Source organism: Papilio machaon, chromosome 17 (assembly GCF_912999745.1).
Source record: "Papilio machaon chromosome 17, ilPapMach1.1, whole genome shotgun sequence".
In the NCBI taxonomy this organism is placed as follows: Eukaryota; Metazoa; Arthropoda; class Insecta; order Lepidoptera; family Papilionidae; genus Papilio; species Papilio machaon.
The window spans coordinates 2,510,867-2,531,788 of record NC_060002.1 but is presented as its reverse complement, the minus strand read 5'-3'; the positions used below and the strand labels follow the sequence as shown (position 1 = coordinate 2,531,788).

The 20,922-nt window shown below is 33.7% G+C and overlaps 1 protein-coding gene across 4 annotated transcripts in view; it reads left to right on the top strand.

Moving 5' to 3' along the window:
- Positions 1 to 20,922, top strand: part of LOC106721671 — an 80,526-nt gene that overhangs the window by 32,211 nt on the left and 27,393 nt on the right. The window lies entirely within an intron of this gene.

Below are 20,922 nucleotides of genomic sequence, written 5' to 3'. Positions count from 1 at the left end.
ACTATTACCTAGTCTTACGTAAATGACTTAATGGTAGATGTTCCATATTTAATATTTGTCTTTGATATATAGCAAGTTAACTGGAAAATTGAGCGATCTAACTTGCAATAACCATAATTTCTAATTACTAATTCCTAACTTTTCATCTTATGAACGTAAAGTTTGCGTTCGAGCTTTGCCTGAAAGGATACTTTGGCTGAGTCTCTGTCGAATTTCTAATTTTAAGTTATTTCCTTTGGTGAGTAAAATGTATTAGGTCATATATATGTTCAGTCTTATCTGTTATCGAACGTTGAAGCGAAATATTTCTATTGGTTTATATTCAATTCAATATGCTACTAACTGAACTGACTCGGTAGGTAAAAGTTAAATACAAAGTCACATATCCCTGACAATGAAGCGTCTCCTAGTCTGACTGTATCTGTCTCGTCGTGATACATTGTCGTACACATTGGGTGTAATTTTTTTTTTCCTAAGGAGGTTTTATATAGTTTCTAACAAAACTTACCGATATACTACAACAATATTTTAGTTTTCTTCAGACAAAGTGTAAATACTAAATTTATAAATACAAGACCGAAATAACCATCTATGGCATTCAATAATATAAGTCATAAATAGAACGACCGCCTAACTACTCATGACAATGATTTAATATATAGTTTTTCAACATTTAATAAACATACTATTTTTAATGGAATTCGAACTCTAAATTTAGAGATAGCGGTTATTCACACTAGGGATGTCATTATTTAATGTACGGTAACCTCGTTATTTACGAGAATTTCTTTTTTAGATTAGACATTCATTCATATTATTTATCAAGTAAAACGCTGGCGGGCATCCAATAATTTATTTTATGCAATTCAATTGCACGTCACATTTTGTTACATGAGAGAGAAGACAGATAAAACACAGAACTGAGGTAGAAAGAGAGGGAAAGACATTTCTGTCTTTCCTGGTTATGTTCTTAACGGGTATCTATAACCATGATATTCTATTGAAACCCCTGTATAAAAAAAATAGTATCTCTAGTTTTTCAAAGTGACTGGAAGTAACAGCCCCAGCCCAGGTTTCTGGGGACCTCGAGCCTAGTTCCTCTTAAATGAGGTTTAGGCTAAGCGCCATCTTCTCCCGGTCACCTTAAGCTGTAAATAAGAGGCAGTGATAACTCAGTAACAAAAAACTCAAACTGACTATGAGATTTGTGTTTCTTAACATGAGTTTCGGCAATGGAGCGCACGGTATAGCCGTCTCATTATAACCTTCTGTAGCCTAACAGCTTGTAGACATTTTGAGATTGAGGTGTTATTCGTTATTCTTCCCCGGTGTGTCGAAGGGTACAGTAAGAATGGTTTATTATTTAAGTAGTTGTCGTCATTGTATATCCTATATATATAGTAGAATTGCTGAAATAATGTATTTTATTCTCTCTTTTAAATATTTCTATTGTTTTTATTTTTATTTCTTGTTCGTGCGTTTTTGTTTTTTTTACCGGTTGGTATTTTGGTTTACCGATTTGGTTTACTTAGCTTATTTTATACCCAAAGGTTGTCTGGCAGAGATCGCTGCTTAGATGCCTTTTTTGAAAATCCTGTTGTACTTTCTTTTTTGGTAACTCCATGATAGTGCAGAATAAAGTATATTTGTATTTGTAGTTACCTTAATATGGTTTAAGTGCTCACGGCACAAATAGAGCCAATTTAAGTTGGTTACTTCAGCACTATACGGTAAGCTCTTAGTCGTAAGTGACGCAGAGCATTGACATAACCAATTATCTGGAGGACAAAGCTCTTTAGGATTACGTCCGAGAAAATGGGATAGAAATTAATAAACTATTGCATTCGACGTATAAATAATAAATCTTTGACATTTCTGAAAAAGGTTATGTTTTTCTAAACTGACTTATGACTTATTTTTCATTATTTTTACTTAATTTATCTCATATATTTCTATAATTAACGTATGTTTGTGTTTTATGAAAAATAAATGTAACAAACAAATTTAACTTCAAAACGGGAGTTGTAAGCATTAGAGTCAGGTTACGAAAATTCACGGTAACTTAACAGAGAAATTTATTTCAATTTCAAAACTTTTTTTACTCCAGTAGTTGACTAACCGATTTGTCCGAAAGATATATGGACGTGCTTCGAGACTCGCGAAACTGTCGTCTTAATATATGTTCCCTGGGGTGCACGTTTGCATTTCGTAGCTTACTTAAATTGATAAAATTGGAATGTATAACATGTGCTCATGACCTAATTAGTGTGTTTTTAGTATAAGTTAGCAAATGAGTAAGCGAGTAAGCTAGAATTCACTAAAAATAATGAAATGACCGCTACCCATAGACATCTGCATTTGCAGATGTGTCGCCTACCTTTAAAGAGAGAAATATATTTCCCCTTAGTAGTTAATCGGTCCTTCCACCGCCAAATCCACTTCTTCGTCCCATTCTTCATAAGAAACGTCTCTATAAAATCACTAAATATTTTTTTAAACTAACCACCGCACTACCTGTTACATTCGTAGATTTTAAGTGTCTTCTAAGAGAGTCGTTTAGTGTAGATTCAGTGTTAGAAGTCAAGTCGCTAATCGACTGTTATCGTAGCCAGTAACTGAGAGCGGCATTAATAGTTGATAAAAGTTCTTTCATATAAGAAGATCCTCTGTATATACTTGTATAGGTATATCTGGTACTAAATGGCTAAGCGCCATCTGCGCCCGGCCAGCTCAAGCCCGGTGAAACTGTAAATGCCTCCTCAAGACAAACAGTGACTACTCAGTCAAAAAAAATCTGGTACTAAATATACTCTGGTGAGTATCCCTTAGCACTCAATTAACTCTGAGCGTGGCAGAGTGTTATTTTATTACAGAAATTTGAACCATTTTGTATTTCTGTCTGTTTACTCTTCTGGGACACGAACGAATACCTTAATCCCTATCAAAATGTTTTTTAACCAACTTAAAAATAACTTAGTTAACCGTTTTAGGATAATATTAAATTTATATTCTGATGAAAAAATACTCATGGAGCTTATTTGGCTTTCAAGTTTTCTTTACTTCGAAAGTTTATTTGTTCAAACTTTTTGTATATTACGCTAATAGAACTTGTTCAATGTGCTTTTATTATATAGAGTTGTATACGGTTTCGGCTAAACTAATGTGAAAAGTTATTAACTATGTAAGTTTCTTGGTTTACGTACTTCTTTATAGATTATCTAAGCTTTATTTACCTGCTAGCCTTCACGAAGACATGTTTATCGTTTATGAACGAGTTACAAACATACGAAGGTCTAAGTAAAGATTTTTTTAAGTTCGTATAATTCTTCACACGTCACATACACCCATTGGTCAAAATTCGACTGTAATTCATGATCAAAGATTTTTTTTTAAATAGCGTTATGCACTTTTCAAACACGTTCACCCATTCCAGTACATACGTAAAACCTATATCAAATGTCAGCTACAGTACGAAAAGAATTTTGTGACACTTTTTGACACTAACAAGGATGCACTAGTGAGCTGTCATAATTAAGTTTGACTCGTCAGATTTTTTTTTGTGACTGAGTAGTCACTGTTTGCCTTGAAGAGGCATTAACAGCTTCACCGGGCTTGAGGTGGCCGGACGCAGATTGCGCTTAACCTAAACCTCGTTTAAGAGCAACTGGGCTCGAGGGCTCCCTCAGGAGCCTCGGCTCGGGCTGTTACTTCGTTATTATTACTTGATTGGGGACTTGTCAGATCGGTTTCTATGATTCGAACCGATTTGACGTAGCGATTTTTTATTTGGACTATAGTTAATACTTGTGATATAATTATTTAAATGGACTTTTTAACAAATAATTCTACATTCATGACTTTAAGTGGAATTTTCATGAAAAGCGCATTAAAGTCGATGTCGAGGAAAATTTGTGACATCGCTTTATAAAGCAGTTGTGTCATATCTAATTACGTCCTTTGTCAACTTTATGACAATGTTTTTGCTTTTTCATTTTAATGGAACGAAAATTATGTGGCGAATTTTTAGTAGCTTCACTGAATTTGAGTTTTTTAATTTACTTATTCAAATATTAACTTCTCGAGCTTCAGTTTAGTTTGATTAAATCAAGATTTTTTTACTCATAATTGATCTTTTAATTTTTTACAATTACGAATCAAAAATTTTCAGCTTTCAATTAATGTTTTTATTTTGTTTTCGTTTCTTTTTCTGTACAGTTTATCAAGCGCCTGGTACGTTTGATTGAAAAATGTATCAAAGATTTAAAAGGTGAACAAAAGTCTTAAATGGAGTCATATATCATTAAGAAAACGTATACTGAATCAGTAAAATAGTAGTGATGTATGTGAAGATTTTTATTGTTGCTATCAATATTTTGAAAAATATACAAAAAAATTGCTATCGTTTTTATCAGTTAACGTAGAATTCCATTACCGTGACACGTGATTTGATATATGTTGTCATGCAAAGAAATTTAAATATTATATCTGGTTACAGAGAACAAAAGTCCTACTTTCTCACAGAAAGTCGTCATAAGCATGTATCAACATAATTAGTTTCAATTAATGTTCCATAAATGTTCTAAACTAATATAAATGGGAACTTAAAAGTTTTATGGGATCTGTAATACATTATTTGGATAGACTATGACATTTTATAAAGACACTAGCTGTGGCCCGCGACTCCGTCCGCGCTGAATTAAAAAAAAAACTTGATAAATACACTATGTGTACTTCCACTACTATGTTCTACATTTGTGCCAAATTTCATCAAGATCCTTTCAGCCGTTCCGGAGATACCTTCAAACAAACATCCATCCATCCATCCATCCATCTAAACATTCGTATTTATTAGTAAGATAGATAACATCGATTACCATTCCTATTAGTGGATTGTATATGGTACATAATATATATGTTATTTTAATGTTTTTTACAATTTTGTGGAATGTTTTATGACAAGTCAATATAGTAACACCTGTCGGCGTAACAAACTTGAAAACTGAAATAGAACCAATGGTAATGTAGTTCACAATGTCCGGTCTTTACATATTTTAACGTCTAAGTAGTCACGCGTTGCATTATATTATAAAACAGAGACTACAATATATTTTTATAAAAGTGTCACGGCAGTGGAACTCTACTTTTATCTTTACAATAATTTAAAATGAACGCCTGTATATTGAAGTCGACAGGCAATATCTGAACAACGGCTGACACAATCTGTTATATAAAATCACAAATTCAATTTTCTACGTTAGCTCCCGATTCAAAGGTGGAGCGGATACGAAATTTATCTGGACATATATTGTTCAGAAGGAAAATAATATTTTGTTTATAGCCAAGTTCAATCGAGATAGCTTCATTCTTGTGACGGTTTCAAAGAGAATGTCGATACTTGCGTGTGAGTTTATTTCCATAGAAACCTTTGGAAAACTATCATAGAAATTAAATTAATATATGTGTTTTTTGTAGATTATATTTGTTGTTAATCAGCTAATATTTATCAACAAAACAGAGAACCCATATATGTCATAATCTTATATATAAAATTCTCGTGTCACAGTTTTCGTTCCCGTACTCCTCCGAAACGGCTTGACCGATTCTCATGAAATTTTGTGAGCATATTCAGTAGGTCTGAGAATCGGCCAACACCTATTTTTCATACCCCCCCCCCCATTTAGTTTTTTTTAAATGCGCGCGGACGGAGTCGCGGGCGACAGCTAGTAATATTATAAATACGAAAGTTGATAGATGGATAGATCTTTGTTAGATGGTATTTCCGGTACGGCTCAACGGATCTTGATGAAATTTAGCACAGATCTATAGTCTGGAAAAACACATAGGCTACCAATTAAGTTTTATTTCAATTCCGCGCGGACGATGTCGCGGGCGACAGCTAGTATATTATAAAGTTAAATTAAGTTTTTAAATCATTTATCGTTGGTTTCTGAGACCAAAATATCTGTTTTAAACGTATCTTCGTCCCTGTCTATATGTTTAACGGGGATTTTGGTTTCTGAATACCACGGAGAATTATCTCATTATTTTGAACACGTACGTTACCTTCATAAACATTTCAATTATTATCATCGTACTTAATAATGTGCAATGTAATTGAATTTAATGAGGTTCACCTTCATCGTACTTACAGACCTTTACTTTTCTGTGTAGGTTTGGAGCCTACGCATTAGAACATGTTGCTTTCAAGGTTACTTGGAATTCTATTGGGATTTTTGATGTGAGCAATTTATAACACGATAAGAAAAAATTATTCAGATATATGTATCAGTAAAAAATTTAATTGAATGCGGTACCTAATTTCCGTATGTACCTATTTTGAATAACGAGTTTTATTTTATTTAAATTTTCCAAATGGTCGCTACAGTATTTCTTAATGTATTTTTTTCACATTAAAGCTACAGAAAGGAAAAAGTTTAATGAACAATTAACGACTGTAAGTTAGATTAAAAAGCAAAGTCATGAATTAAAAAAAATACATACACTAAAACAACTTTTAATTTCTGTTCCCTTTCAATAAATAAAATTACTCTTATCATTTTTTATTGTTTAATTAATATTTAGAAGGATTTCCTATTTTAAGCATATATAAAATAATACTTAAAGAGTTGATAAATAGAGAGAAGCGATGAAATGCAAAAAATAGAAAGAACTATTTAGTTTTCCCAATGGTACAGTAAGCAAACACAAAACTGCAGCCACAACAAAAAGAAAATGCGACAAAAAAAGTGATACTAGCTCGTGGGGCTTAAGCAGATAGTGTTCATGGCAATAAATTATGTTTTTGCTCTGTTCTGTACAATGTATGTACATTTATACTCTTAGTAACCGTTAACTCATGATAGTACAGTTTAGTGTAAAGTACATTTATTTTTGTATGCATCTACAAAATTAAAATAATTGAAGTGTTTTATGTAATATCAAAACAAAAAACATATTAGTGCACATTAATGTATTTTTTAAATTGGTGTCTGTTTTTCTGTCTATCCGCAAGACAGCATTTGTTCATAGTAATCTCCGAATGGTCGGATTAATTATGGCGGGACTCTTACTGGAAAATATATGATGTATGCCAGAGTAACTTATTTTAATTCCTCGCTGTCGTAGTCGAAGGCGACCGCTAATTTATATCTATATATATAAAAGAAAGTCGTGTTAGTTACACTATTTATAACTCAAGAACGGCTGAATCGATTTGACTGAAAATTGGTGGGCAGGTAGCTTAGAACCAGGAAAAGGACATAGGATAATTTTTACCCCGTTTTCTATTTTTTATTCCGCGCGGACGGAGTCGCGGGTAAAAGCTAGTTTTCAATAGAAATTGGCGCGTCAGTAACTTTAACTAAAAATTTTACCCAATCAAATGTTTTGCATAAATAAATATTTATCTTTTAATTTTTAATTATATTTTATGTGAAATGTTGCAAATTGTTTTCAATACATCTGCGACTTTGGTTTATGTTGATGATTCTTGCTGCAGTTTTTCAAACACGATATTGGGTTATTGTGTTGTTTTGAAAACAAAGAAATGAAATCGGATACGTGCACTGTTTAATATACAGTGCCACAATTTGATTCCTTTAACTGATTTTTTTAAGTTATTTGTGTTGAATACGATATCGTCATAGCAACGTTAACTTCTGGGTACAACCCTTCCTCAATACCTACCACAGTGTGCGGTCTTCCGCTTTCCACATCTATTGAATTCTTGCCACCCGCACTTTTTTATTGCTCCATCTGGAATGAGTGAGCCCCACGCTTTAGATCCACATCTTGAGAAGATATTGACTTAAAAAAACTAACATTTTATTTCAATTTACCCTTGAATGTAATCTTAAATGTAGACGGAAATAATAATAAATAAGTAGAAATAATGGATAGATAAATGGAAATAAAACACTTAAAACAGTTTAGTCGGAAAGTATCGTAGCTAATTTATTTTCAGGAAGTTTAAGCTCACTAATGCGGCATTCACTGAAGTTACTCGTACTTAATGAATTTTTATTACTTAATGCGCGAGTTTGTCTAAAATTTTAAGATAATTAGTAATTACTTTTAAGTTAATTCTTAACTTTGTCTTTGACTTTTTTTATCTGTTACTTCATTTTCATATTATAAACGTAAGTCTTCTTGAAAAGTCAAACATTTGTGTCTCTAAATTATTGTAGTAAAAGTTTTTTATCTCAAAGTATTAATGTTATTAAGAGAAAAGATATGATGTTTGTTTGTTTGCATTGAATAAGATCCGAAACTAGTAAACCGATTTGACAAAATCTTTCATTTTTGCGAAGCTATGTTATCCCCGGATGACAGGCTATTATTATTACTAGATTTTTTTAATTCCGCGCTAACGAAGTTGCGGTAAACTGTCAGTGTTAATATAATATGAAGTAATATTTAAAAAATATCGTCTAAATTTTCGCATTTCATCAATGATATCTTATAGATAAATTATATATAATATCTACGATTTTTGCCAATTTCTCAAAGAAAAACATCCTTGACAATTATTTGTAAGAAGAAAGTTAAATTCCTCAATAACGAAATCCAATTATTTTATGCCTCATGGCGCTTAAATACAGAAAAAAAAACACAAAGGAAAAGTTGTAAAAAACGGTGATTACGATTTAAACAGTATCCTAATATCTACATTAACATATATTCAAGCTTATATTTATCTTTCTTAAAATATATAAATCTCGTGTCACAATGTTTGTCCTCAATGGACTCCTAAACCACTTAACCGATTATAATAAAATTCGCACACCATGTGCAGTTCGATCCAACTTGAGAGATAGGATAGTTTAAATCTCAAATTATAGTCGCAATTTTAATTTATTGCTAATTATCTGTCTGTTATTATTTGACAGTCACAATTATCTGTTAACTCCAAATGATTCTAACAAATATCGATACCTTTCGACTGGGTTGAGTAAGTAATCAATAGATGGCGCTGCTATGGTAAACTACGAACGTGTCATATAAGCTTATTAACTGCGCGCGGACGGAGTCGCGGGCGACAGCTAGTAAGCTTATATTTCTAACTATTATTACTATACTACTTTATTATCTTATACATAAAATTGTCTTGTCACAATGTTAGTTACCTTATTTCTCCGAAATGTCTTGACAGATTTTTTATGAAATGTTATATGCATAATCAGTAGATCTGATAATTGGCTACTATCTATTTTTCATACCCCAATTAAGTTTTTTTAACCGCGCACGGACGGAGTCGCGGGCTGTACAGCTAGTTGTTGTTCTAACACGGTTCATAAAGTAAACCGGCAAACCATGAAAGACAACAAAAAGGAACTAATAATTTATCCCCGTCATCTTTTCCTCATCATTATTAATACGTTATTTGTGTAGTTATACGTATAAAAAAATATAGTGAAATACGGAATACTATAATGTTCGTTTTTGTATGTACCTATTTAACAATTATGATTAATGATAAAAGTTAAAAATTTTCATTACAACTGAAAATCATTTTGCTTTATTCTTAGGGCAAAAATCTTCATGGTGTCCAGTTCTTTAGAAACGCATAGCGGACAAAAATACAAACATTAACTTTTATTTATATACAACAATAATTATTACTCAAGAACTTAACCCAGAGGGATAAGCAGACACTACGGATTTCCATTTGGCGACGTCCTGGCACACATGTATCTCTCTATCTCTCTCTATTTTTAATAATATACTAGGAGTCGCCAGCGACTTCGTCAGTACGGGATTAAAAAAAACCCCAAGTTACTTCCGCATACATCAGTTACTTTTCAGTCCAAGTCTCGTGAAAATCGGTCCAGTCGTTCCAGGGATTACCCGGAACAAAGGCATAGCCTAACAGAGACAGCTAAATAGACAGGAAAAAACCCGGCTAAGTGCGAGTCGGTCTCGTACACCGAGCATTCCGTACAAACCTGTAGGTATGTAAATATAACTAAAAACGTCAAGACGTTGCTTTGCATCGAATTTGAAGATTTTGAGTTCACGAGACGTACCATCTAGGTTTTGATTCTGTTGCGAGTGTCGACAATTTGCGGAAATTTGCGGTATAGAAATTTGTATTTTTTGCAGCTCCAAGGGACAGTAGACTTGAGTATTTACTATAAATTCCAGCTTGATACCTTCGAGCGTTCCTGAAAAAAAAGGGATCTTGATAGACAGACGGATGGACAACAAAGAGATCCTATAAAGATTCCGTCTTTTCCTTTCGAGGTACGGAGTCCTAAGATTTAAAGCTTTCCCGAAATACAATATATTTCCTCCATATTACAGACACTTCAGTTTTATTAATTGTATAGAGTATAATGTATATAAAAATAGTATTTATTTTAGATCAGACTAGTTTTTTAAGATTTAAATTTTCTCTGACTCGTTGGCACAGATGCGAATTTAAAATTCAACCGAATGAATTTTCACTTAGCAAGAATAAAATGATTTAAATAAATGTGAAAGATCTGGTGAATTAAAAACAGATGTGGGATTACCCTTAGTTCTACCACACCATTGTAAAACTTTATAAATTACTTCATTTTAATTAAACTTCAACAAAAGGGATTTAATGCAACGACGTTCAATGATTTATCTTATAATATTTTCAAATTTCAACGTGAGAAAGTTTAGTCCTTTGTCCTTTTGATATTTTCTACGTTACCTTTTTAAATAACAACTATTACAATTGTTTTACATTCTGTTATTCCATTTGAATTTGAAACACATGTAAGCAGTAGTTACTTATCGTTTGTTTTCACAAATTCCTGTTCATATGGTTATTCCTTTCAATTACTGTTAAAAGAGGAATAACTCATGTGTCTTGTTATCATCTCAAGAAGGCACAAAGGTTTGTGTGAAGATATGGTTCACAATATTCGAATGAAAAGAACTGAACCCTCGACCGTTCGCCATTAGGTTATTAGCGCTTAAGAAATGTTTTTTTTATCTTCATTCCTACATTAAATCCATGTCCTAATTCCGTTATATTCCAGTATTTGACTTGCTTATGTTATAATTTATTTCTGATATATAAAATCAGTATTGCATTAGAATGCTCTCGAGAATCAAATCTGGTCGTACGTGTTTGTTTTGGGTCGACCTCATTCAAACGCTGGTTGTTGTCGATTGGTAACCAAACAGATTGTTATTGTAATGTTAAACGTTTCGAATAATTATTTAACATTTTCTGTATAAGTAATGTTACGTACAGTAACAATTGTTTTATTATTTTAATATTTTACACACACACAGAAATAGTTGTTTGTTGTTTTTTTGTTTGATTGAGCTCAAAATTTGATATTTACAGGGCGTTTATACTACATACTGATAAACGAATATTTGGATATAATTGGCATGTAACTAAAAATTATTTCTATAAAATCAACTAATAGCATACTTTTTAGAGAGGTTTGGCATCATAAACATAAAAAAAACAGAAGAAAACGAACAACAAAAATAAACCTTAACGGAACTAAAGAACGATAATCTCCGCATTTATTGCAAATAGAAACATTATAAAGTAGAAACTAAAGAGCCGTGAGTAATAAACAGTTTAGTTAATTTCGAAGTATCAAAATAAATCTCTATAAAGTGATTTAACTTCAAACTGATGTTAGTAGCAAGAAGAATTTACTTTGTTCGCCCGCACATCAGTCACGGTACTTGCCTACGCTTTTATGCCTACATCGTAATAAACAACATTTTGTTACTCGATTGTGTTAAAAGATAATTGAATAAGATGTTTTAATTGCATTCTTCTTCGTCGCTGCAGTCTTTTCAGACTGGTCGTGGTCATCATGTATCGGTGACCCGCTGTACTAAGCGCCGCCACTCCTCCCTACTCTCTGCCTTTTTTGTGCATTCGTGCAGGGGGACAGCTACAGCCGCTCTAATCTGGTCGGCCCATCTCATGGGCGACCTTCCCCGTGGTCTGGTGCCCTCTAATTTCCCCTGCACCACCAAGCGCTCGATAGACTCGTCATTACGTCTGCAGACGTGACCGAAAAAAGTGAGTATCCGAGTACGAACAATGGATGACAGACGCTGCTTGATGCCAAGTTCCTCGAGGATTGACTTATTAGTCCGGAATGCGGTCCAAGGTATCCTCAGCATTCTTCTCCAGCACCACATCTCGAGCGCGTCTATCTTCTGTTTCTCACTCTCTCGTAGGGTCCACGTTTCGGATGCATAAAGGAATATGGAGAACACTAGCGATCGTACAAGCCGGGTTTTAGTCGCTTTGGTAATGTCGCGGTTCTTCCATATTCTTTGTAACTTGTCCATTGCTGACCTAGTGATCGCCATTCGTCGCTTAATCTCATCGATACAACCGCCGTTGTTCGAGATCAACGCGCCTAGGTAAATACATGATTGGACAACTGAACAGTTCGCGACCTGTGTGACTTCTGGTGCGTTATTATTCATTCGGTCAACAATCATAATTTTTGTCTTGCTGCGGTTGATCTTTAAGCCAAACTCGAGACTGACTTTCTCCATTTTCTTGAGAAGTTGTTCCATATAGCTAGCACTAGATGCAAAAAGGGTCGTATCATCCGCATAGCGCAGGTTTGATAGCTTGTGTCCTCCAATTGTAATTCCGTCGGTCCAAGTCTCAAGAGTGCGTCTCATTATCATCTCTGTGTATACATTAAAAAGTAGCGGAGATATAATGCATCCTTGACGAACGCCTGCACCAAGGTTAAATTGACTCGATAATTTATCGTCTATTCTTACCGACGCGGTACCGTCCTCATACAGACGCCTAAGCAGATGAACAAGGTGTTTAGGAGCGCCCATTTCTAGAAGGGTTGTCCAGAGCTTAGGCCATTTCACAGAGTCAAAGGCCTTTGAGAAGTCTACAAAGCAGATATAAGTTGCTTTATTAAACTCGCGTGATTTCTCAATAATTTGACGTACTATAAGTATTTGCTCCCGTGTGCCCTTACCCTTTACAAAGCCGGCTTGTTCAGGAGCAACTTCTTTTGATAAAAACGCTTTTAATCGCTCGTTTAGTACGTGCAGTAAAATTTTGCTGGCATGTGAGATAAGTGCAATGAGCCGATAATTACTACATAATTTTGTTGAACCCTTTTTGTGTAGCGGGACGAAGATAGAGTGCGTCCATTCTTGTGGCCAATGTCCCGTTTTCCAGATCCTGTTACAAAGGGCATGAAAGATTTCCACTCCGTACTCGCCAGAGGCTTTCACAATCTCGATAGGCACAGAGTCTGACCCCGTAGCCTTCCCTTTTTTTAGATGTTTTATTGCAGCTCTGATTTCGTCTTTAAGAATGTCCGGCTCCATTTCTTCCTCTGTGGGTTCCGTTGGTTCAAAGCACCGTGACTGTGGATCTTCAAACAGTGACTGACAGTAACTTCTCCAGGTATCCGAGATCTTCTCTATCTCAGTGACTGTTTGGCCTTGACTATTTTCTATAGCCCATGTCTTTGCGGAAAGCGATTTGGTTATAAGCCGGATTTTATGATGAAGATCCTTTGTCTCATGTTTATCTGCATGGGCTTCTATTTCTTCACATATGTTCTGCAGTTGATACTTAATTGCATACTTAATCAAAAATAAAATATTCTCAGAAACCGCTGTTTTTTGTTTGAGTGTGATTAACTGTTACCTAATGGTAAGAAGAATGGTTTACAGTTAGATTCGTGATGTCTTGTCTTTTGTACTATTTTACTTAAACGTTTTTACGTATATATTGACTTCTAGAAAATCAGTACCGGTCTTAGCGCTACCAGTTTACCGGCCAAGATTTCTACGTCGCCCCTTTCTGTCCAGCGCTCTGGGCGGTCGTCCATCCGAGCATTACTCTAATTCCGGCATTAGACAGAACAAACCGCGACAACAGCACATCTCACCGGGCCAAATAAGATTGGCGGACTTTACCTTGGTAATTTCATTAATAGTCGACAGTTGGTTAATCGAATGTTGACTTTAATAGACCATAACATCACAATCGAGAGCACAGAGAGCAATAAATCGGGGACGTATTTGAAAAGGGTCAAATGAAATATTCGTGAATCGAAGTGTATGTATGAAGCCGTGCAATAAATCTGTAGAAAGCCGAAACCGCAGGCTTTTGCCCGACACTATTCGACTAGCAAACATAATAAATGTTTGCATTTCGTGTTTTAATGGCACCTATCGGAGGGAATGTATTTCAATCGTATTTTTTTCTATCACATATGGATGTATAAATATAAAATAATAAATGACCGTCGAAGGGTCCGAAACTAGTCGGTGCCGTCACCGGACCTTACGTGAGTTAAGCCGTTCTTAATTAATTTATTATAAAATATTAGCTATGAAGTCGCCCGCGACTGAAAAGAAAACTTAATTTGTAGCCTATGTATTCTTCCAGGCTATGTTCTACATGTATACCAAATTTCAAGATCCATGTAGCCGTTCTGGAGATATCTTGTTACAAGCATCCATCCATCTATCAAGTATCTTACAATATTAGTAAGATATGACAGAAAAAAATTAAATACACATAGCTATTTAAGCTGCAACTTCCGAATTTTTTTTAAACGAAAGAATAGTTTTAGTATAGAGGCCGCCGATCCATTTCATGCATTTTTATTAAATTTGAATTGAATTTTTAAATATTGTTCATAACATTTTTATTCTGGGATAATGACCGGTAACTCGGAACGGCTTTAAAGCTAAATAAGATTGTAGATCGTAAGTAAGTCAGTTTATTATACGAAAATAGGAGCAAAAACAACCGTTACCTTGTTGTTTAGAAATTCACTAGAGTTCAACCGTTATCTTAACAGTACTTTTTTCTCTTAATTCTCAGAGGTTAGATTACCTACAGTTAATATTAAAACAGTTAGAATTTGCATCAAACATTGTTAATAGTAAGTAGGTTTATAATCAATGTAGATGGCTACAAGGGTAGAAGAAGACCGAAGTCCGAAGATGAACTGTATAAAAGAGCATAGGTGTAACAAGAGAGTTGATAGAGATGTATGGAAGAATAGTACATACTGAGCCTATGTCCTATAGGGAAAGGGTAAGAAGATCATCATCATCATCATCAATCTATCCTTGTCTCTACGCAGGGTCAGCACAGTATGTAATATTCTGTCATGCATTTCATTAGCCGTATTATCTGATTTCACTCATTTCTTACGCATATCGTCTTTCAAACAATCTATACATTATTCGGTCTACCTCTACCTATGTAGGTGTCCAGAAGCGATCTCATTACTTTCTTTAGGTTATAATCATTCCTCCGTATATGTCATGCTAACCTTTTGTTTCTCAAAATTTCCATAACTGGCGCTATTTTCAAACTTCCTCTAATATGCAAATTCTTAACTTTATCACTTCTTATCATACCACACATCAATCTATATATACGCATGTCAGCCACATGCAATCTTTGATGACACTGATGTTCCAACATCCATATGTTACGACAGGTCTCACGATCAACTAGTAGAATGCTTGCCCCTTAAGCTTAAGTGGTCCTTAAGGGAAGGGCAGGCGGATGATAAATATTAATAGTATATTTAGAACAAGGGTGGAAACCAATAACTTTGGTATATGTTAACATAAAATTAATTATCTGATAAAGGACAGAAGCAATAAAAGGATTCCTTTGAAGTGAAAGCTATGACCAAAGAACGTCGTATTTTGCTAACGACTCTTTCTTTATCTTGGTCATGAAATTTGACGTGACTCTTACTGTTGGGGAGATTTATAAGAGAATTCTCTCTTTGTGTCCGAATTGAATTAATTAAAATTCCTTGAAAACAACTTTGTTAACTTAATCGTTCTAATATAGACGAACGGGTTTATATTCTATCGGAATGTCCACTGTTTAGAAGTAAGAAATCATTTTGTTAATCAGGCGATTTATGATGATTTTAGAACTAAATTATGTAAAATGTTTCTTGAGGATCGTCGGTAGCTCAGGGGTTAAGCACTTGACCTGTAATGAGCAGGTCCTGGTTTTGAATCCAGCCATGTACGAATGTGTTTTTTGATTTACGTATGTACATTTACCCGACGTTCTAACAGTGATACAACCTGCACATATCTGCGAAAAAATTCAAAGATATGTGTGAAGTCGACCAATCCGCTGGTTCACAGCGTGGTTGACTATGGCCTAGTCACCCTTAACTCAGGGTAGGCTCAGAACTCCTCAGTGGGGATACATCCCCACATCGATACATCGATGATGATCTTGGTTTTTGTTAAGTTACGCTTACGTTACGTTGACTTACTGAAGTGAAACTTCTTTATAGATTCTTTATAGATTCTTTATAGAGGGGGTCGTAGGGTTTTTAATCTATAATGTCAATTTTGTTTCATAAACTTTTATTTTAGTTGAAACTTTTCTCAACGAAACAAATGTAATAGTTTTAAATATTATGTAACTTGCTTTATTGGCAGAGAAAAAAACACAAAGGCACTTTGTCATAAGATGCAATATTGTTTCCGCTAAGTCGTTCTTGAGGAAGTGCATTGAAGATAAAGCATCGTCCGCTTCATTTCATGTCAGACATATTGACTAAGACGTTTGAAAGGACTTCGTGAGAATAATACAAAATTTACACATTCATGATTTTTTTAAGACTTCATACTCACCCTAGCGTTTAAACGAAATATTTTTTTAGGATTTTTCCGCATTTAGTCTTTTTAGTAACGTACTGTTTTTACAGTATAATTATGAGTTTTTATTCCCGGAATACACGTAGAAAAACATATGTGAGGGATGACCCCCATATTCTTTTGAAAAACAAAGATCATTTTTTTGTGCTTCGGCTGTGGAAAGTCCATGCATTATTTTTGTTTCAGCTTGCGGGTGATATTTTGTTTTGACTGTAAACAGCTGCTGATGGATAAAAAAAAATATCAAATCAAACTTTATCAACGTTTACAATGCGAATTAATTGGACTTCATGTTTCGGTGTCAGTGAACACGGGCACGAATGGAGATGCGCTAATGAATTTTACACGTACGAGTGAAAACAATTCATTTCGCAAGAGTTTTTGAATGTTACCAGTTTGTTTTTATTAACCGTTGATCGTAGTTAACAGTGTGTTAATTACAGTGTACCGTCTTCAAAATATAATGCACATAAAACATTTTTGCATCGTATGCAGAAACATTTTTTTGGTGTTTAAATGTGAACATGAAGAATGTGTTTAAAATATTTATCTGAAGCTTAAAGCTATAAATATTAATAAGAGTTTTTATACTTCATTCAACGGAAAGAACAACATGTTTTGAAGGGGGATTTTGGTCTTAGAAACTCACGGTTAGAGTTTGAAAATACAATATTTTAACAAACCGAAAAAAAATATATATCGTTCTTAATATTTAATTTGAAATTACTTAATAAATATTTCATTAAAAATATGATTCCTAGTAAAATGTAAATTTCATTAAAATATCGTATAATTAATTCTCTTTGAATACACAAAAATAATGGAATAGACGTAAAAAATTAACGTAATTTTTTTTTAAATAATCTTTCACCTATTTTTTCTGTATGTTTTCAATGTCAAAGAATCAATTATATTATAATTAATTTAACAACAAGTATTGAATTGTATCAACTTAGGGAGAAAATAATGTTTTTTTTTTAATTTGCCATATATAATGAATTCTGTAGTACCAAAAGAAAAGTACTAGAGTTTCTTAAAATAAATGATCTTTTATGTTAACCCTTAACTCACTTAAACTTTAAATGACAGGACCTGTTAAACGGCTGAATTTCTCTTTATCAAAAAAAAAAACAACCACTAAGTTCTAAAATAGCTTACTTGTGTTATTTTTTTCTGTAATTTTTTAAGCTACCTGCCATATAAACATTTCAATTTTACATAAAAGTCAGCCATTTGTAATCTTTACTTGACCCCTTGCGAATAGTGACAGAATTTATTTAATACAATGGCGGCTCTATGCCTAGTTAATTTCTATTAGTCAAGGAATGATCCATACAACCACAATTCACTTGTCCTTGGTCTGCTAACGTCGAAGTATGAAAAAATGTAAAACCTTTATCTATGGTCATTACCTCCCAATGACCATTGTTACAATGACATTGTAACCTTTGTCCGGTTGTTACATTTTACTCGCTTTAACCTTGGGACTTTATAAATATTTCAATCAACATGTTTTTTTAAAACCTCTCACGAATACGAGCATTTTTGTAAACAATACAAACAATAAGATAATGTGAAGGACATAATTGTATCTGGAAATATGATGGATGTGTTTACAAACAGAACACTTCAAATAAACTGAGGTGTCGGCTGAACTTTAGATTACGTACCATCAAATTGGCGGTTGCAATTTTTATGGCGAACACAGTTGTATCTAAAGACTTACTAGCTAAAGTTAAAAGTTGCGGAAACTCGTAGATTTTTAGTTATTGAATAAATAAAATCGTATTTTAGGTTAGTTTTTTCCACTACTTTTGACGTAACTTTTTTTTGTGAGTGGTGTGTTGTTAAGTATCCTTTATACTATGAGTTTCCACTACCGAAACATACATACAAATGTAATTATTTTTGGTAGACAAATCTATTTTCTTGTCCTAAGAATATCCTACAAATATTTCATCAAATTATGTAATAATACTTTATCGACGTATAGACAAACAAACAGACATTGGTTCTTTTTATATTTAGAACAGATACAGATTCAATATTATTTTAGGTTTCAACTGCACTAAACACCGATAAGGATATCTGTCCCGGTGGCCATGTGTTACAAGCACAAGGACCGATTTTGACGAGACTTTGACGGGAAGGTAGCTGATGAACACGGGCATGTTATACTTTTTTTAAATTCTCCACTGACAGTTACGGGCGACTGCTAGTTAAAAACATTATACGATAGATGTAAGTTTCTATGAGTACGCTTTGACATTGTATTCTATCTCATTGCTTATGCATTACCTTGAAGGAAAATTTGTTACTGTGACATTGTTTTGAGTTCAATTGACATTCGTGTTTTTGTTTGCGAATAGGTAATCTACTGCGCAGTTAAAATTGATCATGCTGTTTGTCATACAACGAAATGCCAGTTTAATATTATCAAGCTTTAAAACAGATTACTAAACAGATAAGAAAACAGTTTTTTCCTGTATTTGCGGATATGATTTTATCAAAACAATTTTTTTGAGTAATAATTACAAGGACAATAATATCTCAAATATTGTTTATTTACAATAAAAATACTCGTATACAAGTTGTGTGTGTACAAAATTATGTTTTTGAACCTCCATGGGTGATATACTGCTATAGCAAATAGTTTTAAATTTTTGGATGGATAGGTTGTTGGATGTTTGAAGGTATCTCCGGGATCGCCCAACGGATCTTGATGAAATTTGGCACAGATGTAGAAGAAATAAACGAACAATAATACTAGGTACTTATTAAGTGTTTTTTTTAATTCCTTTGTAGTCAAAGAAAAACGAAAAATTCGATCGTCAGCAATAGATCATGTTTATCTACGAGTTACTACTATTGCGTTTTAAGATCGGTTAAATATGAACTAGATTAAAAATATTAATTAAAAATAAGTTCGTTTTTTTTTAATTCTACGCGGTCGCGAAGTCGTGAACAACACTATATATGTTATTTTTGTAAAATTGCCACTTTTTTCCGCCGCGGCGACTCTTCACTCACTTGTGTACAAAGTTAATATTTTAAAAACATCGTATTTTTGCTACTTTTAACGCTGGAGCAGATTTTTAAAAGTGAAAAAATATTTTTGACGTGGTTAAGCATTCGACCTCGAAATCAACAGGCGGGATTATTAAAGGTAATGAAGTGTACAGGTTAAATAAATGTTTTTAATTGCTACGTTATGCTCATTGATTCATTTAAAAATTTGCCGCTTTTCAGATCTCGATTCCGACTCCACGAATGATATATTTTATACCAATTAATTACATCTTCCATGTTTTAAAATAGGCGGTCCGGCCCGGCTTCTTACCAGTGGATTTAAGTTAAAATAAATTCAAATTGGTGAAATCATTTTGAGTGAAACAAACATAAAAAAATATTAATGTTTCGTCTTAACAATGTTATCTACATTTTATTATTTTACAAATACTTTTCTTTACTTATTATCGATATAAAAAGTTAACAAAATAAATTACATAAAAAATAGTATATACCACAGGCTGCGGAGTTCCATGACTCAAGTATCGAGTGATCAGGATTGCAGAGAGAGGATCCTCCTCACTACGCGTACGTTTTATAAAATAACCGCCTTTTCTCCAACCGCCCTTAATCCAACTGTTTAGTGAGAACTTCTTAAGATGTAAGTCGAAGTTCTTTGCTATACAGACACAGTTGGGTATATGGTTTTGAAACAAAGACAGCATCTTAGATCGATATAAGGTTGATTCCACCCTCTATGGCCTCGAAGGTAGGCTTTCATTTCATAAATGCCAACTCATACGACGCAATGCACCACTGGTACGGCAACCACAGGCGGGGAATTAATCCATGTAGATTCTAAGAGAGCCGGTGGTGGCGAACGCTCCTCGTTGGTGTTGAAATCATAAAGTATGAAATAGTAAAAAATTATAAAGGTGAAAAATCGGCATTTAAATGTCTATTCGCAGTGATCTTGTGTCACGATGTTGTTTTTTCTCATCGCCATTTGGTCGCATGATATTCAAAAAATAAAAGTAATCCGAACAAAGAGATACAACGAATACAACTAGTATTGATTGACAGTTCGATAATAATAAAATAGTTTTAGAATGTAAATACTTTAAGTGCAATAACCTTTGATCTTATTAGTTTTTATTTATTTGTCAAGTTGCCAGAACGTTCTAAGACCTTTTTACACAAGGCAACGTAAATCTTCGGAACTAATATGTTAAGAATAAAAAATATTATCATAGT